This window comes from Macaca fascicularis, chromosome 8 (genome assembly GCF_037993035.2).
Source record: "Macaca fascicularis isolate 582-1 chromosome 8, T2T-MFA8v1.1".
Classification (NCBI taxonomy): domain Eukaryota; kingdom Metazoa; phylum Chordata; class Mammalia; order Primates; family Cercopithecidae; genus Macaca; species Macaca fascicularis.
In genome coordinates, this window is record NC_088382.1 from 61649184 (window position 1) to 61674810 (window position 25627).

The window sequence follows — 25627 nt, forward strand, 5'->3', positions numbered from 1 at the left end:
GACGCAGTCTCGCTCTGTCGCCCAGGCTGGAGTGCAGTGGCGTGATCTCGGCTCACTGCAAGCTCCGCCTCCCAGGTTCCCGCCATTCTCTTGCCTCAGCCTCCCGAGTAGCTGGGACTGCCGGCGCCTGCCACCGTGCCCGGCTAATTTTTTGTATTTTTTTAGTAGAGACGGGGTTTCACAGTGTTAGCCAGGATGGTCTCGATCTCCTGACCTCGGAGCCGCCAGCCTCGGCCTCCCAAAGTGCTGGGATTACAGGCCTGAGCCACCGCACCCCGCCAGATATTTTCAATTTACCAGGATCCTGAACTCGTCATTTGTGTTAAAAAAATCAGACTTCCTGAGTTTGGGAGAAGTTTTATACAGAAGCAAATTGTTCTTAAAAAACGACTTATATGGCATTTTATTCTTTATGTCTGAACTGCATTTTTAAAGCTGTGTTTAATACTCAGTAATTTTTTATTACACTTTGAAAATGTTTTTGGAAGGGTTTTCATTTATGTTTATTTTCCCAACTTCCTGCTTTACTGTCAGCTGTTATTTGTAAATAGATACTATTTATAAATCAGACTTATTGGCGTAATTGTGGTGTTATTTATATGAATCGCATGTGAATAAGTATGCTCTTTTTTGAGAATAGTATTTTTATTTTTATTAACCAAAATTTTAAAAAGAAATGTGCTATCCTGATATTCCTGAGCAGCATATAGATGAAGTCTCACTTGAGTAATCCCTACATTCAAGTGACATTAATTTAATAAGCTCTTGAAAATTGGGTATATTTCTCACTTCCTAGCTGGATATTTTGGTGAAGCATCTAGGACACCAACACCATCACCTTTACAGCAGAATAAACAGCATATTCACACAGCTAGTGGTCACCGCGCTTTTCCGTCTTGCTGCCAGCTCCCTACTGGCCTTGTGCAGGCTCCTGTCTAGGCTGGTGAAGGCAAGATAAGAGCAAGTGTTCAGTACTTCCAGGCACAACAAAGGGAACTCCGCAGGCTGACACAGACGCTCGCTCGCATGGAAGGAAAATCTCATTTTCCTCCCAAAGCTGTTCCACCACGGTCCCCGGATATCCGTGGCTCTTCTGGATAGTGACAGGGAGGGAGCTGAAGCACTGTCTCAGAGGCTGCAGAGCCAAAGAACGAGTCCTCAGAGCCACCTTGCTGAACCCTGAGACTCAGAGCTTCAGTCCCAGGTTGAGCTTCAACCCGCAGACAACCTTCAAAGGACACACCAGCACCCCAGAATCAAGGATGGCCGAAAGTGAGGCTGGCACTGAAAATGAGCAGAGACCACGAAAACTAAAACACTCTTCACACTCAAGAGCTCACTTCATTTTTTTTTAATTAGACAAAGAACTCTATTAATCTTTGTTTCAAACTTTATTCCCAGGTTTTTTTCAGCTTAATTAGCTGCAAAGAATGAATTGTGTATAAGCAAAACCTAAAAACAGCTGAAGTATCTAAGGCACTTGGGTTTAAAAATGTTAGAGATTTAGTTTTTATGAGATCCATAAAGAAGACAATTTTGAAAAGCAGTCATAATATAAAACAGCAGCTCCCAGTAACTTCTGCAACTTCTATTTTCTTTAGAAGTTGACTCAATTCACTTCACCTCATTCTTGGAAGCCTCATCAAAATTCTCCACAAGGTCAGGAACTTCATTCTCACCATCATCGTCATCCTCTCCAGCAGCAAGTGGTGCTTTTCCATCTACAGATAGTTGGGCGGAGCTCCAGCCAGTCTCCTTAAACTAGTCAGACTGTCTGCACCAAGCTGGTTTACAATGAAAAACCAGCTGGTAGCATTTCTTTCAGCAGCTTTGTCCCAGCATGGCCTGTCAAGGTGAAAGTGTTCACAGAGGTACCTGACCTTTAGGGTTGCTAAAATGGATTGCTGTTCATCGGTTTGTAAACGTATTCACCTCTTCAGTACCAGAGATAGTGTTTACCCCTAACTTCTTTAAGGAGAGCTAAAGTTTTTTATAATCTGCTGCAGCTGTTCTTCTTCCTTCTGCAAGCAGTTGCTTTCTCACCAATGCACACCGGTGCCTGCTGTCTGCTGAGCTTTCCCTGATTCATGATTGTTTCTTTCAACTTGTTGGAGAGGAAAAGGGGCAGCAAGAGGGACTAGTGAAATGGGGGAGTTCCCTGACCCACCTTGCAGGAAATGCGACAGGGATGTGGCTCATCTGTTTGGCCACCATGTGCACTCCAACCCCTATGGGAGGGGGAGCACACAGACAGGCAGGTGCAGGAGCCAGGGTAAGAGCCCCTGGGCTCTGATGCCACAGCAGCATCCAGGGGTGGTAGGCTGAAACTCCTGAAGCCTAAGTGGGCATATGCTACAGTGCATTCTTTTAGCTTTGCAGTTCGCAGGTGACTTACATGTTAACCAGCTCAGTGCCCTCTTGGTACCTGGGTCCTTGTTCAGCGTCCAGGAAGAATCAAGTCACACACAGACTCAGAGATGAACGTGGGTTTTTTATTGAGTGGTGAGGTGGCTCTCAGTGGGGTGGATGGGGAGCTGGAAAGGGGATGGAGTGGGAAGATGATCTTCCCCTGGGGTTTGGCTGCCCAGTGGCCCATCTTCTCTCCCAGTGTCCCCAGCCAAACTCCTCTGAGCATTCAGACGCTCCTTCTCTTCTCTATGCTGCACCGTTCTGCCATTCTTCTGCTCTTCTGTTTGTCCCCTCATGGAACCCGGGGTTTGGGGTTTATATGAGTACAGGAAGGGGACATGGCAGGCCAAAAGACAACTTTCTTTTTCCTATTTTTGGGAGCAAAAATAGGAATGCCTGTTCTCATTTAGGGCCACAGGTTTCCAAGCTTGGGGGTGGGGACTTTGCCAGGGAACTGCTTTCTTCTATCCAGTATTTCCCTGTCTCCTGTCCATATCACTAGGGTTGGCACTCAAGGGATCTCTGGTAGAACAGCTGAGACTAGGCACTCACACGTGGGGATGCAAAATGGCCTCAAGAATTCATTTCTATAGCATATACCTGCCCCACACACAATGAAAAGAAAAGAAGAAAAGGAAAGGAAAGGAGGAAAGGAAAGGAAAGGAAAGGAAAGGAAAGGAAAGGAAAGGAAAGGAAAGGAAAGGAAAGGAAAGGAAAGGAAAGGAAAGGACACAAGATAGAGCTATATTAGTCAAAGTCTACAAGCAGAATATCTGGGGAAAAAAACCTATAAAAGACAATTAATCTCCCTTCTGGATAGCACTCAGAAAAAAGATTTCACTTTTCCAATTAGTGTGAAATTAACTTAGAGAAAACAGGAACATGGTAAAGAAAACACAAATTGAGAATCAAATGGACCTGGATTCAAATCCAGACTCTAATTTACTATTCCTAATTCATCTATGCCTTGCAGATACAGATGAGAAAAGGTAAAAACAAAACTGAAACCAGACTCAAACACTGGCTTCCCAGAACTCTTGCCCTATCAGGTACAAGGGACACTAGACAGGCAGTCCTGCAAGGGCGGTATCAGCCTCAAGCAAGCCCTGAGCCAACCCAATACCCTAGTCCAGAATGTTAGGAAAGGCTCTGCTGTGGCCCAAATGGAGACAAGTCCATCAAGGAGAGAAACACATTGTGTGCAGTTCCTCAGTCACAGAGAACTTGGAGGGCTCCACTGCGAGAGCAGTTCGGGGTCTCTGTGCACGGGGAGCAGTTCAGCAGTGAGTGACTTGCAGAAGGTGGGCCAGGGGCTGGGGGAGCACCAGCAGGTCGACAAAGGTCCTCTGAGCCAGATGGGGCTGTTTCCTAAGGGCAGTCAGCAGCCACTGAAAACATTAGGCAGGGAAGGGGCGTGATCAGGCTTGTCTTTACAGAAAGTTCACTTTTGCTGTCGATGAGAGGACTGCGCTGGAAACAATAAAACTGGTAGCAAGGAGTCTGGTGGGAGCCACTTGGAATAACTCAGGAGAGAGACAGTCTGCACCTGAACAAGATGACCACAAGGCGGCAGGGAAGAAGAGGAAATAAGATGGAGGAGTTTGAGGGTTGAATTGAATAGGGGTGGAGGGTGCAGAAAAGGGAAGAGGGAGACACTGAGCGGGATGGGCTTCTCTTGGCTATCGCTGGACTAGGGGTGGGGGTGGGGTGCTACTCACAGAGCAGTGACCCATCTAAGACAGGTTGGGAGGACGGGTGGAGACTGCTGGCCAGAGCTCAGGAGAGAGTTTGGGGCTACAATGGCTATTTGGGGAATCTCTGCAAGGTTGTTAACTGATGGCATGCAAGTAGAAGAGGCCACAAAGGGAGAGTACGTAGAGAAAGGATCCTAGAGGACAGGCCTATAAGGAACAGCTGCTTTTAAGAGCAAGCAGAGGAGTCTTTAATCCATCTTGAATTAATTTTTGTATAAGATGTAAGGAAGGGATCCAGTTTAAGCTTTCTGTATATGGCTAGCCAGTTTTCCCAGCACCATTTATTAAATAGGGAATCCTTTCCCCATTTCTTGTTTTTGTCAGGTTAGTCAAAGATCAGATGGTTGTAGATGTGTGGTATTACTTCTGAGGCTCTGTTCTGTTCCATTTGTCTATATCTCTGTTTTGGTACCAGTACCATGCTGTTTTGGTTGACCCAGCCATCCCATTACTGGGTATACACCCAAAGGATTATAAATCATGCTACTATAAAGACACATGCACACATATGTTTATTGCGGCACTATTCACAATAGCAAAGACTTGGAACCAACCCAAATGTCCATCAGTGATAGACTGGATTAAGAAAATGTGGCACGGCCGGGCACAGTGGTTCATGCCTATAATCCCAGGACTTTGGAAGGCCGAGGTAGGTGAATTACGAGGTCAAGAGATCGAGACCGTCCTGGCTAACACAGTGAAACCCTGTCTCTACTAAAAATACAAAAAAATTATCTGGGCGTGGTGGTGGGCACCTGTAGTCCCAGCTACTTGGGAGGCTGAGGCAGGAGAATGGCGTGAACCCAGGAGGCGGAGCTTGCAGTAAGCTGCGATTGCCCCACTGCACTCCAGCCTGGGCGACAGAGCAAGACTCTGTCTCAAAAAAAAAAAAAAAAAAAAGAAAAAGAAAAGAAAGAAAATGTGACACATATACACCATGGAATACTATGCAGCCATAAAAAAGGATGAATTCATGTCCTTTGTAGGGACATGGATGAAGCTGGAAACCATCGTTCTCAGCAAACTATCAAAGGACAGGAAACCAAACACTGCATGTTCTCTCATAGGTGGGAATTGGAAAATGAGAACACTTGGACACAGGGTGGGGAACATCACACACCGGGGCCTGTCAGGGAGTGAGGGTATGGGAGAGGGATAGCATTAGGAGATATACCTAATGTAAATGACAAGTTAACGGGTGCAGCACACCAACATGGCACATGTATACATATGTAACAAACCTGCAGGTTGTGCACATGTACCCTAGAACTTCAAGTATAATAATAAAAAAATAAATAAATAATAAAAGAGCAGGCAGAAGAGGTGTCATCAGAGGAGATTGGGAAGTGGGTCCGGGACAGCTGGAGAATAGAGACCCCATCTGTTTGGTTATCCATTGCAGTCGCAGGTCTCCAAACAACGCCTGAGACAACAGAGATATCTGTTATGTAAATTAGTTGCTGAGGACCACATGACATTGCAGAAGACAAGGAAAAATCAGATGTCAGGAAGAAGAGCAATCTCAAGAGAACTTGAAGTTGTGTTTACCTGTGGAAGGTGTTTCTGTCCTTTGAGAGTAGGACACTGTGAGCCACCATAAATAGTTCTCCTTAGTCCATAAAACGCCATGGACACTACTAGCAAAGTCCACTGTAGGCAGAGGTGAGTAACAGGCTTCGTGTGGGTCACCCCAGCCCTGTGGAAGCCGGTTTAGCGCAATGAGACCTGAAATAGCCTGAAAGCTCTCAGCTCCCTGTCCGTCCTTTTTATCATCTAAGGATCCCCTGCCCTGTCCTTGTGAGTGCCATGAGCTCTATTGCCTTTCTCAGCAATCACTAAAATTCATGCATGTTTCAGTTTACCCCAGCCCAGCTTTTCCTCCAGGAACTACTTCCAATTGCTCCCCTCACCCAGGAGCCAAACTCCTCTAACTCTCACCGACTCCACCTATTGTCCTTGGACACATTTTTTTCTTTTTCTTCTTTTTTGGAGATGGGGTCTCACTCTGTCACCCAGGCTGGAGTGCAGTGGTACCATTATAACTCTCTGCAGGTTCAAACTCCAGATGTTTATTACTAATTTCTGGGTATTTGCTGTCTTTTCTATTCAACCATGTACTAAGGGGCTGAGGACAAGGTCCTTTTAAGGGTTTTCTGGACCCACAATGTCTAGAAAGTATCAAACCTTCCATAAATATTTGTTGACAATCAACAGCCCCATCATCATCCCCATGGCGCCATGTACATCGGTCACAGAAAGAATACAACATTTGCCATAATGGGTAGGCATGTCGGTGTTTTTGTCTTTCCCATTGGCAAGAAATAAGAGCATTAGAAATAAAAGCGATGTTTTTATTAGTAGTACTTGAAGAAATCTGAGTAAACTGATTGAAAATTCTATTTATGTTTGTAAATGTGGTTCTAACACCACTTACTTTATTTTCTTTGATCATCTTAGCTACAAAATAAAAATAGCACTTCCAGAATGGAAGGCTTCTATAATAAGAACAAATTCAGGGGCAGAGTGTTCTCTTTCCTTCCCGGGAGCATTGTCTTGGCCTCTATCATGGAAGGAGGAGAAAATCTCCCACCTCAGGCTCTTGAAGCACCTCATTCCATTAGCTGCCTGGTTGTCAAATCTGTGTTACCAAGCACTCCCAGGCATGAATTATAAGTCTTGGGAGATTGGGAACAACAAAAGAACATTTTGATTGGGGATAGAACCCAGTTGTCTTTAGTAAGACACCTTAAGGTGTTTTATGTGCTGCAAGGATGTGTAGTAGATGGTCAACAGGCAAGTATTCACACACAGGTAAGACACAGGTCATCTTACATGTGTAAGCTGATTTTATGGGTCATAATTTTTCAAAAACTTTGCTTCATTAGGCTTAAATGTGACCACTGACTATTTCAACAACATTGGCCTCTACGTTTTGGCTCAGTCATTAATTATTGATGTAGCCTTGATAAAATCACTTCAGTCTCTGAACTTCAGCTTTAACTGTAAAATAAAAAGGATTTGTTCAATGTCTCTTGAATCTCTTGAAATTCTATCCTTGATTCTGAGACTTAAACATTACAGAAAGAAATGCAGCGTTTTTTGATGCCCTGTGTGTATCTCAATTGCAGCTCTAACTGCAATCTACTCAAATCAGTTCTTGAATAGTTCATTTCTCCCACTAAAACGAGCTCCATGGGAGCAGGAATGAGTCCCATTACCTCTGGTGCCCCAGGTAGAGCGAAGAGCTCTCAGCACCCATGGGCCCAAAGTCCCTTACGGAGTGGATGAACACGCTGGCTCTACGCCAGCTCTTGTACCTCTTGATCCTGTAGCCTGCTTACATCCCACTTCACCTCCGGCTTGGTGAACTCAAGAGAAACGGAATTCATTGAAAGGCCCATGATAGCTGCCCTTACCTCCCTGTCTTATGTCTCTTTGTGCCCACAGAAACCGCCTGGGACCAGAAAAAGGTAGATGTGACTGTGCAAAAAGATAGAAGATGAGGAAGACAGGTCTTCTTACATGCCTATAAGGTCGTTTTATTAATCACTATTCTTTGCTGTTCAACTGAACTATTCTTTAACTCACATTCTAGGTTAGAAGATAACCTAGATTCTAGATTCCTAGAATGTTCAACATTAAATGATACTTAAAGCAGCACAAGGCTTCACCTAAAATAAATCTTGAAGTGACTTACAAAGCTAATGAATCTGGTGTGGCTCCTTTCAATATTTTCATTACATTGAGCCACTAAAAGCTCATTTTAAAAATCTAGGATTTGAAAAAAATAACCTACTATACTGAAAAGTTTAATTTCATTTATCACCATTTTGGAATAATCTACCTGAATAAAGTTTCAAAGTACTACTAGATTCTTAGACCCAGGCAATACTTTATAGTTTTAGTAAGGACTTTCAACCCTTTTCTTCCAGTTCAAGAAAGGCTCCCCACCTTCCTAAATGACAGAACAACCATGATCCTTGACGGGCCTCCCTCCATGGCCAAGAGCATGAAGCGTACCTTGAATAAAAGTCTAACTACTCCGTTTGTCCTTATAAGATGACACCAATATAATACAAATTGGAAGAAATGTTTTGCATCAAGAAATAAATTGTTCCTGAGATGCTAGAAAACAAGTACTTATAGTAAGTGCAGACTAGGAACAAGATTGTTTGCCTGGAAATTTCAAACACTGAACCAAAATTCCTTATGTTGCTTGTACTAAAGAGCATGGCATTTTGCTTTGTAATTTTGCTTTTAATCTATAGGATCACTTTACAATTACATACTCTCAAATCAAAGTAAAAGCACATAAAAATGATTCCATAGTACTGCTACACAGTGGGGGTCCGTAAACATCTGCACCATAACCAACATAACAAAAATGAATCAAGTTAAACAATAGTGCAAAATACTATAAAAACATTTCTCTTCATGGTAATGCTGGTGTTTGCAATTGTCTACTGTTGCAAGATCACTTAGAAGAATACAAAACCCAAGCATTTACTTTGGGAATATAGAGTTGTTAAAGCAAATAAGAGGAAGCCCTTGCCCTAAGATTTCCTCTGTACCCAGAGCTCTATGTAAGCAAACTGAAACTTGGCTTGGAGGGCATTGTTTTATAACTGACTAAGAAAAGGAAAAATGAAAAGGAAGAAACATCTAGACTCAGTCAATCACAAACAGCCAAACACCAGGTTAGCTGTGGAACTAGGGACCTACAATCACGCTAGGCCTAAATAATGCAAACACCTACGGTAGGTAATCAGGAAATGTCTTAACTTTGCTTCCACGTTCAGCCTCTGAAAGCTTGCTGCTCACACTCTAGCAGAGCACTCTGAGCTCTGCCGGGTTTGAGTGCTCCCCAGTTCATGAATTCTTCTTTGTTTAAATAGATTCTGTTACATTTATTTTCTCTAAAGCTTTCCTTTTAAGAGAGTAAACAAAAAAGAAAAGTTAAAAGTAAAATTTTGTTCTCTTACATTTCACATATGTATTCTATTGCTTAACATATTAAATACAGTCATGCACCACACAATGATGTTTCAGTCAGTGATGGACCGCATGTGCACTGGTGGTCCCATAGGATTACAATGGAGCTGACAAATTCCTATTGCCTAGTGATGTTGTCACCATAGTAAGGTCATTGTGTAATGCATTACTAACATGTTTGTGGTTATGATGATGTAAACAAACCTGCTGTGCTTCCAGTGGTATAAAAGTCTAGCACATACAGTTATGTATAGCACATAATACTTGATACAACAACGACTATGTTACTGATTTATATATGTATTATACTTTTAATCATTATTTTACTTACTCCTTCTGCTTATGTATTTTTTCAAAGTAAACTGTAAATTAGCTTCAGGCAGGTCCTTCAAAATGTGTTCCAGAAGAAGCATTGCTGTCATAGGAGATGACAGCTCTACGGGTGTTACTGCCCCAAAAATGTTCTACTGGGACAAGATACAGAAGTGGAAGATGGTAATATTGATGATCCTGATCCTGTGCAGGCCTAGGCAAATGTGTGTGCTTGTGTTTGTGTCTTAGTTTTTAACAAAAAGTATTAAATGAAAAAAAAATTAAAAGTTTTAAAAATAAAAAATGTATAGAATAGGGAGATAAAGAGAGAAAATATCTTTGTACAATTGTACAATGTGTTGGTGTTTTAAGCTGAGTGTTATTACAAAAGAAACAAAAAGTTAAAAAAATTAAAGTTTATAATGAAAAACTTTATAGTAGGCTTAGTTTAATTATTATTGAAGACAGAAAAATGTTTTACAAATTTAGTGTAGCCTAAGTCTACAGTGTTTATAAAGTGTACAGTAATGTACAGGAATATCCTAGGTCTTCACGTTTACTCACCACTCATTCACTGACTCCCCCAGAGCAACTTCCATCCTACAAGCTCCATTCATGGTATGTGCTCTATATAGGTGTACCAGTTTTTGTCTTTTTTATGGTATTTTTCTGTACCTTTTCTATTTTATATATGTTTAGATACATAAATACTTACTCTTGCATTCCAGTTGCCTACAGTACTCAGTACAGTAACATGCTGTATAGGTTTGTAGCCTGGGAGCACAATGAAAGAATCACCTAATCAGGACGTACCCCCATTGTTAAGTAAGACGTAACTTAAACTAGATTTCACTAAAATTAAAAACTGCTATATGTGAAAGACACTGTCAAGAGAATGAAAAGACACGTGACAGACTTAAAGAAAATATTTGCAAAATATATTTCTGATAAAGGATAGTTATCCAAAATATACCAAAAAAATAAAACTCAACAATAAGAAAACAAAAAATGGGTAAAAGCCCCACTAACACCTCACCAAAGAAGATATACAGATGACAAATAGGCATATGAAAATATGCTCAATATCATATGTCATTAGAAAATTACACATTAAAACAATGAGATAACACTACACACCCATTTAGAATGGCCAAAATCCAAAACACTGACAACACTAAATGCTGGTGAGGATACTGAGCAGCAGAGACTCTTATTCGTTGCTGGTGGGAATGCGAAACAGTGCAGCCACTTTGGGAAAGTTTGGCAGTTTCTTACAAAAATAAGCATACTCTTGCCATATAATCCAGCATCTGTGCTCCTTGGCATTTCCTCAAATAGAGGAAAACTTAATTCACATGAAACCTGCACACAGATATTTATAGAAGGTTTAATCATCATTGTCAAGACTTGGGAGCAAACAAGATGTCCTTCAGCAGGTGAATGGATAAACTGGAGTACATCCACACTAGGAACTATTAACCAGAAATGAGCTATCAAGCTATAAAAACACATGGAGGAAACTCAAATGCACACTACTAAGTGAAAGAAGCCAATCTGAAAAAGCTATGTGCTCTGTGACACACTATGGCATTCTGGAAAAAGCAAAACTACGAAGACAATAACAAGATCAATGGTTGCCAATGGTTAGAAGAGAAGGGGGAAGGATACATGGAGCACAGAGGACTTTTAGGGCAGTGAAACTGTCCTGTATGATAGTATAATAGTGAATATATGCCATTACACTTCAGTCAAAACCCCTAGAATGTACACCAAGAGTGAACCCAAGCAATAACTATGAACTTTGAGTAATAAATATGTGTCAATGCAGGTTCATCACTTGTAACACCTCATGCAGGGTATTGACAGGGGGTAGCTTATGGCACATGGGCACTCCGTACTTTCCACTCAATTTTGCCATGAACCTAAAACTGCTCTGACTAATAAAGTCTATTTTAAAGTGTCAACATAACCAAATAAACTTTCCTGAATTTTTTTCCTTCATTACACATTTTTTATTTCAAAACCAATTTTTATGTATAGCTCATTCTATGAATATATTATTGCTATATTTTCATAATCTGGATGTCATCAAACTATAGGCCTTATTTTGTAGTTACAGGAAGAAAACCCCCAAGTAATCTCTGAGCAGTTTACCAATTGTCTACTATGTACCACTGATGTGTCTATATGCCATGAATGTAGAGATTATTAAGATGAAATCTCTGTCCCTAACGGCTAACCCTCTAATTCTCTAATAGAAAAAGACAGAAAAGTAAACAATCAATAAATATTTATGTACAAATAAACACTTAGATGGTATATTAGTCTGTTCTCATGCTGCTAATAAAAACATACCACAAGACTGGGTAATTGTTAAAGGGAAGAGGTTTAATGGACTCACAGTTCCACATGGCTGGGGAGGCCTCACATTCATGGCAGAAGGTGAAAGAGAAGCAAAGTCACATTTTACATGGAGGAAGGCAAGAAAGCATGTGCAGGAGAACTGCCCTTTATGATACCATCAGATCTCCTGAGAGTTATTCACTATCACAAGAACAGCATAGGAAAGACCTGCCCCCATGATTCAATTACCTCCCACTGAGTTCCTCTCATGACATGTGGAAATTATGAAAGCTACAATTCAAGATGAGATTTAGGTGGGGACACAGCCAACCATATCATTCTGCTGCTGGCGCCTCCCAAATCTCATGTCCTCACATTTCAAAACCAATCATGCCTTCCCAACAGTCCCCCAAAGTCTTTATTCATTTCAGCATTAACTCAAAAGTCCACAATCCAAAGTTTCATCAAAGACAAGGAAAGTCCTTTCCACCTAAGAGCCTGTAAAATCAAAAGCAAGTTAGTTAATTCCTAGATACAATGGGGCTATAGGCATTGAATAAATACACCCATTCCAAATGGAAGAAATTGGCCACAACAAAGGGGTTACAGGCCCCATGCCAGTCTGAAATCCAATGGTGTAGTCAAATCTTAAAGCTCCAAAATGGTCTCCATTGACTCCATGTCTTACATCCAGGTCACACTGATGCAAAAGGTGGATTTCCATGGTCTTACACAGCTGCACCCCTGTGACCTTGCAGGGTACAGCCCCCTCCTGGTTGCTTTCAGGAACTGGCATTGAGTGTCTGCAGCTTTGTCAGGCACACACTGCAAGCTATGAATGGAACTACCATTTTGGGGTCTGGAGGACGGTGGCCCTCTTCTCACAGCTCCACTGGGACTCTGTGTGGGGCTTCCCACCCCACATTCCCATTTGCACTGCCCTAGCAGAGGTTCTTCATGAGGGCTCTGCCCTGCAGCACACCTATGCCTGGACACCCAGGCATTTCCATACATCCTCTGAAATCTAGGCAGGGGTTCCCAAACCTCAATTCTTAACTTCTGTACACTCACATGCCCAACACCACATGTAAGCCATCAAAGCTTGGGGCTTGCACCCTCTGAAGCAATGACCTGAGCTCTATTTTGGCCCCTTTTAGCCATGGCTGGGACACAGGGCATGGAGTCCTAAGACTGAACACAGCAGGGGGCCCTGGACCATTTTTTTTTTTTCCTCCTAGGTCTCCAAGGCCTTTGATGGAAGGGGCTGCTGTGAAGACGTCAGACATGTCCTGAAGATATTTTCCCCATTGTCTTGGCAATTAACATTGGATTCCTCATTACTTATGCAAATTTCTGTGGCCAGCTTGAATTTCTCCTCAGAAAATGGGTTTCTCTTTTCTATCACATCATCAGGCTCCAAATTTTCCAAACTTTCATGTTGTACTTCCCTTTTAAACATAAGTTCCTATCCCAAACCATATCTTTGTGAATACATAAAACTGAATGCTTTTAACAGCACCCAAGAGCACTTTCCTGCTTAGAAATTTCTTCTGCCAGATGCCCTAAATCATCTCTCTCTAGTTCAAAGTTCCACAAATCTCTAGGAGAGGGGCAAAATGCCACCAGACTCTGCTAAAACATAGCAAGAGTCACCTTTATTCCATTTCCCAACAAGTTCCTCATCTCCATCTGAGACCACATCAGCCTGGACTTTATTGTCCATATCACTATCAGCATTTTGGTCAAAGCCATTCAACAAATTTCTAGGAAGTTCCAAACTTTCCTACATCTTCTTATCTTCTTCTGAGCCCCTCAGACTGTTCCAATCTCTGCCTGTTACCCAGTTCCAAAGTCGCTTCCACAGTTTCGGGTATCTTTACAACAGCGCCCCACTCTACCAGTACCAATTTACTGTATTAGTCTGTTCTCATCCTGCTAATAAAGACATACCTGAGACTGGGTAATTTATAAAGGAAAGAGGTTTAATGGACTCACATTTCCACATAGCTGGGGAGGCCTCACAATTATGGCAGAAGGCAAAGGAGAAGCAAAGACACATCTTACATGGCAGCAGGCAAGAGAGCATGTGTAGGGAAACTCCCCTTTATAAAATCATCAGATCTCATGAGATTTGTCCACTATCATGAGAACAGCTTGGGAAAGACCCATCCCCATAATTTAATTACCTCCCCCTGGGTCCCTCCCATGACATGTGGGAATGATGGGAGCTACAATTCAAGATGAGATTTGGGTGGGGACACAGCTAAACCATATCACATGGGATCCCAGGAGGGTTTCAACAATCTGTTCTCTGTTCACTACAAATCCCAGGTGCCCTGTGGCCACTTTTAGAGCAATTTGTCACCTTGAGTAAGAGTCTAAATTCTGTTTGTCTGCTTTGTTCTGGCAACAGTGCCTGTCACATGGTAGGTGCTCAGTAGTTATCTGTGGATGAGCATGACTTCTAGAAACACTTGCTTTAGAACCAAATCCAAGAGTAAATCTAAGACTGAGAGGAAAAGGAAAACCCTGTAGTGTCCTTACTTGAGGCTGTAAAACATATTCACTAGCATTCTGATGAATACAGATAAGTAACATATTTTCCTCCCCCTTCCCTCATTTCTATCTGCAAATGAATCCTATAAAGCAGTTTAAGGCTATGGGCTTCCAAAATGTAACTCAAGTGTGCTCACCTGGTGGATTTTGGTTTTAGAAAAGTAGAACAAAGTAAAAGATTTGCACACCTTATGTTTTAGTTTCTTATAAAACTAAGCATTTTCTTGCCATTTCTTGGTGATTTGCTCTCAGAAAAGGAGGAAACATGGAGGAGGAAAGAACAAAGTGAGCAAGGAATGTAAATAAAGGAAAAACAGGCCGGGTATGGTAGTTCATGCCTGTAATCCCAGCACTTTGGGAGGCTGAGGTGGGCAGATCATCAGCCTGGCCAACATGGCAAAACCCTGTCTCTACTAAAAATACAAAAATTAGCTGGGCATAGTGGCGGGCACCTGTAGTCCCAGCTGCTCGGGAGACTGAGGCAGGAAAATCGCTTGAATCCAGGGGGCAGAGGTTACGGTGAGCCAAGGTCATGCCACTGCACTCCAGCCTGGGTGACACAGCAAGACTCTGTCTCAAATAATATATATATATACACACACACACACACATATATATACACAAATATATATTATAGATATATTTTATATATAATATATATATAAAGGAAAAAACAAAAGAAGGGATATGAGAAGGTTTGCTTGAATTCTGAGTAGCATATCTGCAAAAGAATATTCCATTTTATATTAATAAATATCTTGAATACATGTTTTATGGTTAACTCTAGACATCATTGACTTAGAATGTATCTTTCAAGCTGAGGAACGATGTTCTGACCTTATCAGCAAAGGGCAGTTAATTCCTGTCATTACACGAAATCTCACTATCAGTATAATGAGGAGCTTTGAAAGATCAATAGCATAGCACCTTTCTAAGTTTCTTGTTTGGATAATTATTTTAGGACTTAAAGCTCCAAAATTTTTTATTTTCAAAAAAGAGTTTGTTAGGGAAGAGTAGAGATAAACAGTGAATTCAAACAAACTATTTTTTAAATTATACACTGAGAATAAGAATCAAAGAAATTAAAGTAAAAGAGGACATACTAGAAAATACTCTTTTAACACCCTAAATTCCTTTTGGCATACAGTTGAGGTAAATTGTTCTATTTAAGTCCCACTTGACCTTTCAAAATGGTGGAAATTACTTGGTTGTGATAGTTGGGGTCAGAAACAGGAGTCTAAGTTGATGAGTGAATAATCTCTAACTCTTTTGGAACTTACAGCTCATCAACATCAACACGTAATATTTATATGACAATCTTAACATCTTAACATGAGACAGATAAAAGACATAGACAATAAAAATAGGCATTTTGCCTAGCAATTTCAAACAAGTATCTATCTAAATACATGGCAGAGCTACCAGACAAAACCATCTGGTATTTCCTAGGTTGACACCTAATAAATCAAGTAAAGACAATATTTTCTACTCTGCTCTTTAAAACCTCCAAGGAAAATTAAAAGACAGTGTTAAGTCAAGCATGCAGCTGCTGAGACTCAAAACAGTATTACATAGCAAAATTAGAACTGCCGAAATCTGAGCATGAAACGCAAATACAGTGAAGCTCTTGAAAGTCTCAGGTTTAAAACATTGAATTGAAAAAAACATAATAGGGATGGAGAGACTGGGGAGATGTTGATCAAAGGATATAAAATTTTAGTTAAACAGGAAGAATAAATTCAGGAGATCAATTGTACAACATGGTGACTATGATTAATAACAACATATATTCTTGAAAATTGCTAAGAGATTATACTTTAAGTGTTCTCATCACAAAAAGATAAGTATGTGAGATAATGCAAGTTAATCGGCTTGATTTAGCCATTCTACAATGTAAACATATATTGAAACATCATGTTATATGCCATAAATATATATAACTTTTGTCCAATTAAAAATAAATTAAAAATTTGGTCAGGTGCAGTGGGTCACGCCTGTAATCCCAACACTTTGGGATGCTGAGGTGAGTGGATCACTTGAGATCAGGAGTTTGAGATCAGCCTGGCCAACATGGTGAGACCCTGTCTCTACTGAAAAAAAAAAAAACAAAAGTTAGCTGGGCATGGTGGTGCATGCCTGTAATCCTAGCTACTCAGGAGGCTGAGGCAGGAGAATCACTTGAACCCAGAAGGCGGAATTTGCAGTGAATCAAGCTCCTGCTACTGCACCCCAGCCTGGGTGACAGAGCAAGACTGTCTCAGAAAAAATAAATAAATAAAATTAATTAAGCAAGGAAAAAATGTTTTAATCATAATTAATTCTTCAACTTAATAGGCTAAAAAGAGATAAAAGTTCTCTAACTGTTTCTGGACAGGTTTAGGGGGTTCCTCCCAGAAAATGTTGTCTTTCCCCCTACCTGCCTCCCACCACAACCTAAACCTAATAAACTCCCAAGTCGAATTGTTAATGATGTTTTAATTGAGGCCTGTACCCTTGAAAGAGCCATAATTTTTAAGCTGAGTTAGACATTTAGAAGATAACATCACTGATATTTTTCCTGTGATTTTTATGTCTAAATAAACTAAGAGAAGGGATTTCAAAAGTATTTATCATTTGCGAGAAACAGCTCTGAGGAGAGGAGCATACATTTTTGTCACACAGAATATGGCATTGTTATATACATTTGTATAGAGTGAATGTGCACTATGCCAGTTGATGTTTATCATAGCCCTAAGACAGAAAAGAAACTTTTTATGTGAGGAACACGAACCTCTTTAAATTATCAGGCCCAGAGAGGCATTTAAAATGTGACAGCAGACATATCTCACTCCCCTTTTAACTAAAATAACGACCCTTAAAGTCATTTGCTAGGCAGGCTCCAGACTAACTGACTCCAAGTAGCTGTAAAATGCCACACACCTTATGGTTCAACAATGTACAGCCAATCACTAACCAGTGTTATTCTGTAAACCAGTGAGAATGCCTGTCAAACAACTTTGGATCAGTCCACTCCTTGTTCTGTTTGTCTTTAAAAACCTGCCTGTAACAAAGGCAAAGAGAGCGTTCCCCAAGGCAACCTGAAAGTGTGTCCCAGGCAGCTGTCCTCCCTGTGGCTAAGGTCAACTCTATAAATTATATTTTGTGCCCCAGTTTCTTCCCTTAGGTAGACAGACCTTTGTGGTGCATAACGGCAGTTGTAAAGAATAAATGATAAGTTCATTATTTCCTTCATCCCTTATTTCAACAAATATTGATTGCTGAAATCTTAATTTTAATTAAAATGTTTGGAAAGCAAGAGTCTTAAAATAAAACTAATGAAAGAAAGCAATTCCACTTCTTCCTTTAAGTGTTAACTATATACAAAGTTTTAAGGTTGACATTTTTAATACCTAAAATGAATTTCTTTATCTATAAGAGTGACTGTTGGCCGGGCGCGGTGGCTCAAGCCTGTAATCCCAGCACTTTGGGAGGCCGAGGCGGGCGGATCACAAGGTCAGGAGATCGAGACCACAGTGAAACCCCGTCTCTACTAAAAATACAAAAAATTAGCCGAGCGCGGTGGCGGGCGCCTGTAGTCCTAGCTACTCAGGAGGCTGAGGCAGGAGAATGGCGTGAACCCAGGAGGCGGAGCTTGCAGTGAGCCGAGATCGCGCCACTGCACTCCAGCCTGGGCAACAGCGTGAGACTCCGTCTCAAAAAAAAAAAAAAAAAAAAGAGTGACTGTTCTTTAGATACCAAAACAACTCTAAAAAATTAATTGGCTCATAATACAAAGAATTTCAAACTAATTTTCAAAATGTACTCCCTGGATTGTTTTTTCACTCCCACAAACTTGGCACCTCTGCATTTATCAATGTCCCCAAGATTCCAGTTTGTATTTCCAGCTGCCCAAAGACACCTTCATTTCTGTCACCAAAATGACCATCTCCTTACCACATTTGAAAAAAAAAAAATGCAAATAAAAGATAAAACTCTCTTTTTCGACTAATGGAAACATCATGTGTCCTCTACTCTAAACCCTTATAGTAGTTTCTTTCAGTAACAATAACATCTGATTTTATTGCATTTTGTTTTGTTCTTCTGCAACTTCATATGTGACAAACTTATGTGCCCAAAAAGAAGCACTGCATGAGACTTTAATTTTCATGTGGGCAATGACAAAGACTACCTAGTTCAATCCCATAGGCTTATCATTCAGGTGCAGCCTGGTACCCAGCAGGCATTAATGTGCATTTCTTCAATGAATAAAGGAATGAGCACCCTGCTCGAGGCCCAACCAGGGCCAAGCCCTCACCCATTCTCCTCTTTCTACCCTAATGAAGAGCATCTCTCCCAACTAGACAGGAAGACCTCATGGTCTTTGCTCCTCTCACCTGCATAACCAAGTCATGGCCAAGACTTACTCATTCTGCCTCTGAGACATTTCTTCATCCTGCCTGCTCCTCCAGTTCACCCTGTTGTTGTCTGAAAGATGTTCACATTCAGTGCAGTTATCTTTCTGCAAAGTTTGCTGTCAGAACCCCCTACCACTCCTTTCTGCCCATCTCTTCTCACTAGCCCCCATTAATCCCATCGCTCCTGCTAGCATGCTTTCTATATGTAGATGGGATTAAGATTCACTCTTGCTGGATACCTGTCCCTGTCAATTTGTGAAGTCCCCAGTGATTGACATGGTATGGCCACCTGCCCACCCAGGGGCCCCAGCTCTCAGTCTCACTCTTCCCCAATCTCTTGTGTGCTCTGTCCTCTAGTCACACAGATGACTGGGACCACAAACAAAGGAATGTGATGCTGGCAGCACAGTTCACATTGAATATTGGACCGACTAAAGTCAGTAATGCCCACCAACTGGACCCCACAGGGCCTTCTAACAGGCTTTTCTGCATCCTTTTATTCCACCCACGTTACAAATATAGTGAGCTTTTAAAAGCAAGTCTTATTGACCTTCTTCCTAAAATCTGTCAGTGTTTTCCTGTTGTTCTCAGGGTTTTGTTTTAAGCAGAAATGTACTGTGATTTATGAGACTCTGCCCCTGATAGCCAGCCCTGCTCTCCAGGCTCAGCTCACCTTTGCTCTTCAGCCAAAGCCACCATCTTCTGTTTACCAAAACGTGCTGTGCTCCTCCCGGTATGCATATCCAGTATGTGACTCTTGCACCTAACATTCCCTCTGCCAAGAACATTCCACTTGCTGTCCACTTGGTAATTCCTCTTTACTCTTCAAATTTGTCCTCAAATGTCACTTCCTCAGATTAAATCTTTCTAGGGCACCCACTTTACAATTTTATATAGCAACTTAGCTAAATTGGAAACACATGCGCGCGCGCACACACACACACACACATACATATAAGATACTCTATGTGAATACTACAAACAACTTTATTCTCATAAACTTGACAATGTAAAAAAAAAATGGAAAAATTCCTAAACAAAAAATCACAAACTACCAAAACTCAATTGGGATGAAATAAACAAATTGAGTAGTCCTATAACTATCAAATAAATTGAATTTGTAATTTAGAAATTCCCAAAAATGAAATAGTCAGTCCTAGATGGTTTCATTGGAGAATTCTAACAACATTTTTTAAAGAATAACACCCACATTACACAATCTCTTCCAAGAAATAGAAGACTAGAGAACACATCTCCACTTATTCATTGAGGTCAGTATTACCCTGACAACAAAATTAGTCGAAAATAGTACAAAAAAAAGAAAACTACAGACCAATATCTCTCATGAACGAAGGCAAAAAAGTTCTTGGCAAAACATTATCAAATCAAATCTAGTAAATATAAAAGGAATTATATATTTCCCATGACCAATTGAAATTTATTTCAAGTGTACAGGCCTAGTTCAACATTCAAAAAACCAATCACTATAACCAATCACAGTAAACATGGTAAAGAAAAAAATGTATAATCATATCATTTTACACAGAAAAAACACTTGACAAAATCCAACATCTGTTCATGATTAAAGAAAAAAAGAAACTTAGAAAACTACAAATGGAGCAGAAGTCAACCTTATAAAGAGCATCTATACAAGTCCAACAGTAAACAATGGTCAGTGGTAAAAGACTGAATGATTTCTCTTAAGATCAAGAACAAGAAAATGATTTCCCCTAAGATTAGAAACAGGAGTGTCACTGCTCTTATTCATGATAAGTATCAGAAATTCCAGCCAGTGCAACAAGGCAAGAAAAAGAAATAACAGGCATACAAATTGGAAAGAAGAAAATAAAACTGTTGTAATTTGTACATGAGAAAATCACAAAGATTACAAACGAATATACTAAAAACAACTAAAAATCTCCTAGAAATAACAGGTGATTTCAGCAAGATTGCATGAAATAAGATAAATACACAAAAATCAATTTCATTTCTACATGCTAACAATGAACTTGTAGAATTCACAATCTGAAACACAAAACCATTTATAATCACACCAAAGAAAATGAAATACTTAGAACATGTGTATAGGATCTGTATTCTTAAAATTACAAAATGCTGATTAAAGAAACTAATGAATATCTAAATAAATGGAAAGACATACAATGTTTGTGGATTGAATAACTCAACATAATAAAGATGTCACTACTTCCCAAATTTGATCCTGATGTGTAATGCAATTCCTATCAAAATTTAGCCAGGTTCTTTTTCTAGTAAAATGATATGATTATATAATTTTTTCTTTACTGTGTTAATGTGATTGGTTATAGTGATTGGATTGAGTACATGTCTTTGCTATTGTGAATAGTGCTGCAAAGAAGAATGTGTGCATGTATCTTTATAACAGAATGATTTATATTCCTTTGGGTATATACCCAGTAATAGTATTGCTGGATCAAATGGTATTTCTGGTTTTAGATCCTTAAGGAATCACCACAATGTCTTCCACAATGGTTGAACTAATTTACATTCCCACCAATAGTGTAAAAGGGTTCCTATTCCTCTACAGCCTCGCTAGCATCTGTTGTTTCTTGACGTTTTAATAATCGCCACTCTGACTGGCATGAGATGGTATCTAATTGTGGCTTTGATTTGCATTTCTCTAATGATCAGTGATGTTGTGCTGTTTTTCATGTTTGTTGGCTGCATAAATGTCTTCTTTTGAGAATTTTATATTCATGTCCTTTGCCCACTTTTTAATGGGGTTGTTTTTTTTCTTGTAATTATGTTCAATTTCCTTGCAGATTCTGGATATTAGACCTTTGTCAGAGGGATATGTGATGAATTACATTTATTGATTTGCATATGTTGAACCAGTCTTGCATCCCAGTGATGAGGAAGACTTGATCATGGTAGGTAAGCTTTTTTATGTGCTGCTGGATTCGATTTGCCAGTATTTTATTGACGTTTTCGCATCAATGTTCATCTGAAATATTGGCCTGAAGTTTCCTTGTTTTGTTGTGTCTCTGACAGGTTTTGGTATCAGGTTGTTGCTAGCCTCATAAAATGAGTTAGGCAGAAGTTCCTCCTTTTCAGTTGTTTGGAATAGTTTCAGAAGGAATGGTACCAGCTCCTCTTTGAAACTCTGGTAGAATTAACTGTAAATCTGTCTGGTCCTGGTTTTTTGTTTGTTTATTTGTTTGTTTTTTGGTTGATAGGCTATTTATTACTGCCTCAATTGCAGAACATGCTATTGGTCTATTCAGGAATTTGACTTCTTCCTAGTTTAGTCTTGGGATGGTGTATGTGTCCAGGAATTTATCGGTTTTTTTCTAGATTTTCTAGTTTATTTGCATAGAGGTGTTTATACTATGCTATCATTGTGTGGAAGTCTAAGTCTCTTTGTATGTCTTTAAGAATTTGTTTAATGATTTTAAGTGCTCCTGTATCGGGTGCATATAGATTTAGGATTATTCATTCTTCATGTTGAATTGATCCCTTTACCATTATGTAATGTCCTTCTTTGTCTTTTTTTATCTTTGTTGGTTTAAAGGACAGACAACTTTATTCTAAGTTTTACAAGGAAACACACAGGATCTAACTAGCTAAAAAGACAATTCACAAAATTTGAAAAAGAATAATTTATTGAGAAGAATCAATCTAAGAAATGTTAAGGATTACTACATAGCTACAGTTTCAAGACAGTGTGGTATCAGAGGAGAAGTAGACATATAGGTCAATGAAATAAAATAGAGAACTCCAAAATAGACCCATACAAATATGTTCAAACAATTTTTGACATCAGAATAATTAAAATAAAAGATTGTAGTAAGGTCACATGTCAGTGAGGATGCGGGTGAACTGATTACTCACATCGCTGGTGGGAATGTAAAATATCACAATTCTGGAAAAGAATGTGGCAGTTTCTCATAAAACCAAATGTGTATTTACCATTGACCCAGCAATTACTCTATTTGACATTTGTACTAGAGAAACGAAAACAAATGTACACAAAAATACCTGTTCATAAAAGATCACAGTTTTCTTATTTATAAAACCCAAAATGTGGAAACAACCAAATATGCTTCAGTGTTTAACCAAAGGGTTAAACAACCTGTGCTATATCTATACCATGGAATACTACTCAGCAACAGTGAAAGAAATGATGCATACCACAAATTGGCTGGATCTCAAGGGAATGACACTGAGTGAAAAGCCAATCTGCATGAGTCCACCTATGCAGCACTATTGAAATGACATTATTAAAGAGACGAGAAGAGATTAGTGGTTACCAGTAGCTGAGGAAGATGAGGAAGGATGACAGGGACTATAAAAGGGGGGCAGGGTCAATCCTTGTGACGAAACTGTTATTTTGACTGTTGCAGTGATCACACACAGCTACTCAGATGGTAAAGAGGAGTAGAACTAAATTCCCATGGTTGGGGGAGAACAGTGTACATATAAAAACAGAAAATCTGAATAATATCCCTGGATTATGTCAGTGTCAATTTCCTCACTGTGATATTGCACTATAGTTTTATCGGACGTTAGTTACCATTAAAGGATACCGAGTGACCGGTATACAAGATCTCTCTGTATTATTTCTTACAACTTCATGTGAATCCACAGTTATCTCAAGCAGTTTTTAAAATTTAGACAAAAGGGGGGACAAAACATCAACAAATGAAGAAAATGTTTATATATATAAACGTTTTATATATATAATCAATAAAACTTTTATATAAATATAAAAATTTTACATATAAATGTGTGTATATATGTATATATATAAAAATGTGTGTGTGTGTGTGTATATATGTGTGTGTGTGTATATATATATCTCAGAGAACAAGATAGCCCAAGTGAAGCCAGACAAATAAGCTATAACAAATTTCATGGACAGTGACTGTTTTGTTTGCCACACTAAGCGTTTGATGATTGTCACAGGAAAATAGAAAGAGAATGTTTCCTGATAAGAAGAAATGTAGCCCAAGCCTGAAGCACTTGGCAGATACTGTAAAGAGAATCAAATGCAACATGCTGAAAGAGCACAGGCTTTGGAACCAACGGAGCCTGTTGGTGATCTATAATTTAATCAAAAGTTTCCTAAAATTTAATAAATTCTGAAATATAAGTGGAACAATAGGTAGTCATTCAGTTCCAGTAAAGTATTTCTGCAACATTATCAATTTGCAGAAGGGCAAAGAGACACACAAATGATCTTCTCGCTTCATTTGAAATTAAAGTTCTTTTGCCATCTCATTAAATGAAACAAACGAAGTGACTTTAAAAGTACACAATCTGGAAATCCACGTGAGAGCCAGGATGGAATGAAGGAGGCAACTTCCACTTTTAATAATCCCTACTTTTGTTTTTGTTTTTCGTCTTTTGTTTTTTGTTTTTTTGAGACAGGGCCTCACTCTGTTGCCCAGGCTGGAGTGCAGTGGCATGATCTTGGCTCACTGTAACCCCCACCTCCCGGGTTCAAGCTATTCTGCTGCCTCAGCCTCCTGAGTAGCTGGCATTACAAGTGCCCACTACCATGCCTGGCTAATTTGTTTTGGGGGTTTTTTTGTTTTTTGATTTTTGGGTTTTTTTGAGACAGTCTCGCTTTGTCCACCAGGCTGGAGTAGTGCAGTGGTGCAATCTTGGCTCACTGCAACCTCTACCTCCCAGGTTCAAGCGATTCTCATGCCTCAGCCTCCCAACTAGCTGGGATTAGTGGTACCTGCCACCACACGTGGCTACTTTTTGTATTTTTAGTAGAGTTGGGGCCTTGCCATGTTGGCCAGGCTGTTCTTGAACTCCTGACCTCAGGAGATCCACGCACCTTGGCCTCCCAAATGCTGGGATTACAGGCATGAACCACAGTGCCTAGCCCCTACTTTTGTCTTTGTTTGTTTGTTTGAAGATGTTTATCTTGGTCAGTTGGGAATATCTGGAATAAATGTTGGAACCTTTATTTTTCTGATGTGCTGAGAGACAGAGAAAGGAAGGAAGGAGGCAGGGAAGGAAGGAAGGAAGGAAGGAAGGAAGGAAGGAAGGAAAGAAAGACAGAAAGACAGAAGGAACAGAGAGAGAGAAAGAAAGAAAGAAAAAGAAAGAAAGAAAGAAAAGAAAGGAAGGAAGGAAGGAAGGGAGGGAGGGAGGGAGGGAGGGAGGGAGAGAGGGAGGGAGGGAGGGAAGGAGGGAGGGAAAAAGAGAGAGAAAGAAAGAAAGAAAGAGAGAAAGAAAGAAAGAGAGAAAGAGAAAGAAAGAAAGAGAGAGAGAGAAAGAAAGAAAGAAAGAAAGAAAGAAAGAGAGAAAGAAAGAAAGAAAGAAAGAAAGAAAGAAAGAAAGAAAGAAAGAAAGAAAGAAAGAAAGAAAGAAAGAAAATTGACCACTCCAGCCTGGGAGACAGAATGAGGCTCCATCTCAGAAAAAAAAGAAAGAAAGAAAGAAAAGAAAGGAAGGAAAGAAGGAGAGAAAAAGAAGAAAGAAAGAAAGAAAGAAAGAAAGAAAGAAAGAAAGAAAGAAAGAAAGAAAGAAAGAAAGAAAGAAAGAAAGAAAGAAAGAAAGAAAGAAAGGAAGGAAGGAAGGAAGGAAGAAAGAAAGAAAAAAAGAAAGAAAGAAGGAAAGGAAGGAAGGAAGGAAGGGGAGAGAAAAGAGAAAGAGAAAGAAGAAAGAGAGAAAGGAATGAAGGAAGGAGAAAGAGAAAGAAAGATAAGAAAGAAAGAAAGAAAGAAAGAAAGAAAGAAAGAAAGAAAGAAAGAAAGAAAGAGAAGAAAGAGAAAGAGAAGAAAGAAAGGAATTCATTTTAAACTCTGGAAATGACATTTACTGATATGATACTATTAATTTTAAGATGGATGTTGATGATACAACAAATTG

At 39.8% G+C, this 25627-nt stretch overlaps 1 protein-coding gene and 1 pseudogene across 2 annotated transcripts in view; both read right to left on the reverse strand.

Annotated features, from left to right (window-relative positions):
- The window catches only part of PXDNL (peroxidasin like), a 507521-nt gene that overhangs the window by 414251 nt on the left and 67643 nt on the right, over positions 1 to 25627 (reverse strand). The window lies entirely within an intron of this gene.
- LOC102123727 (transcription factor BTF3-like) lies at positions 1408 to 6452 on the reverse strand (annotated as a pseudogene).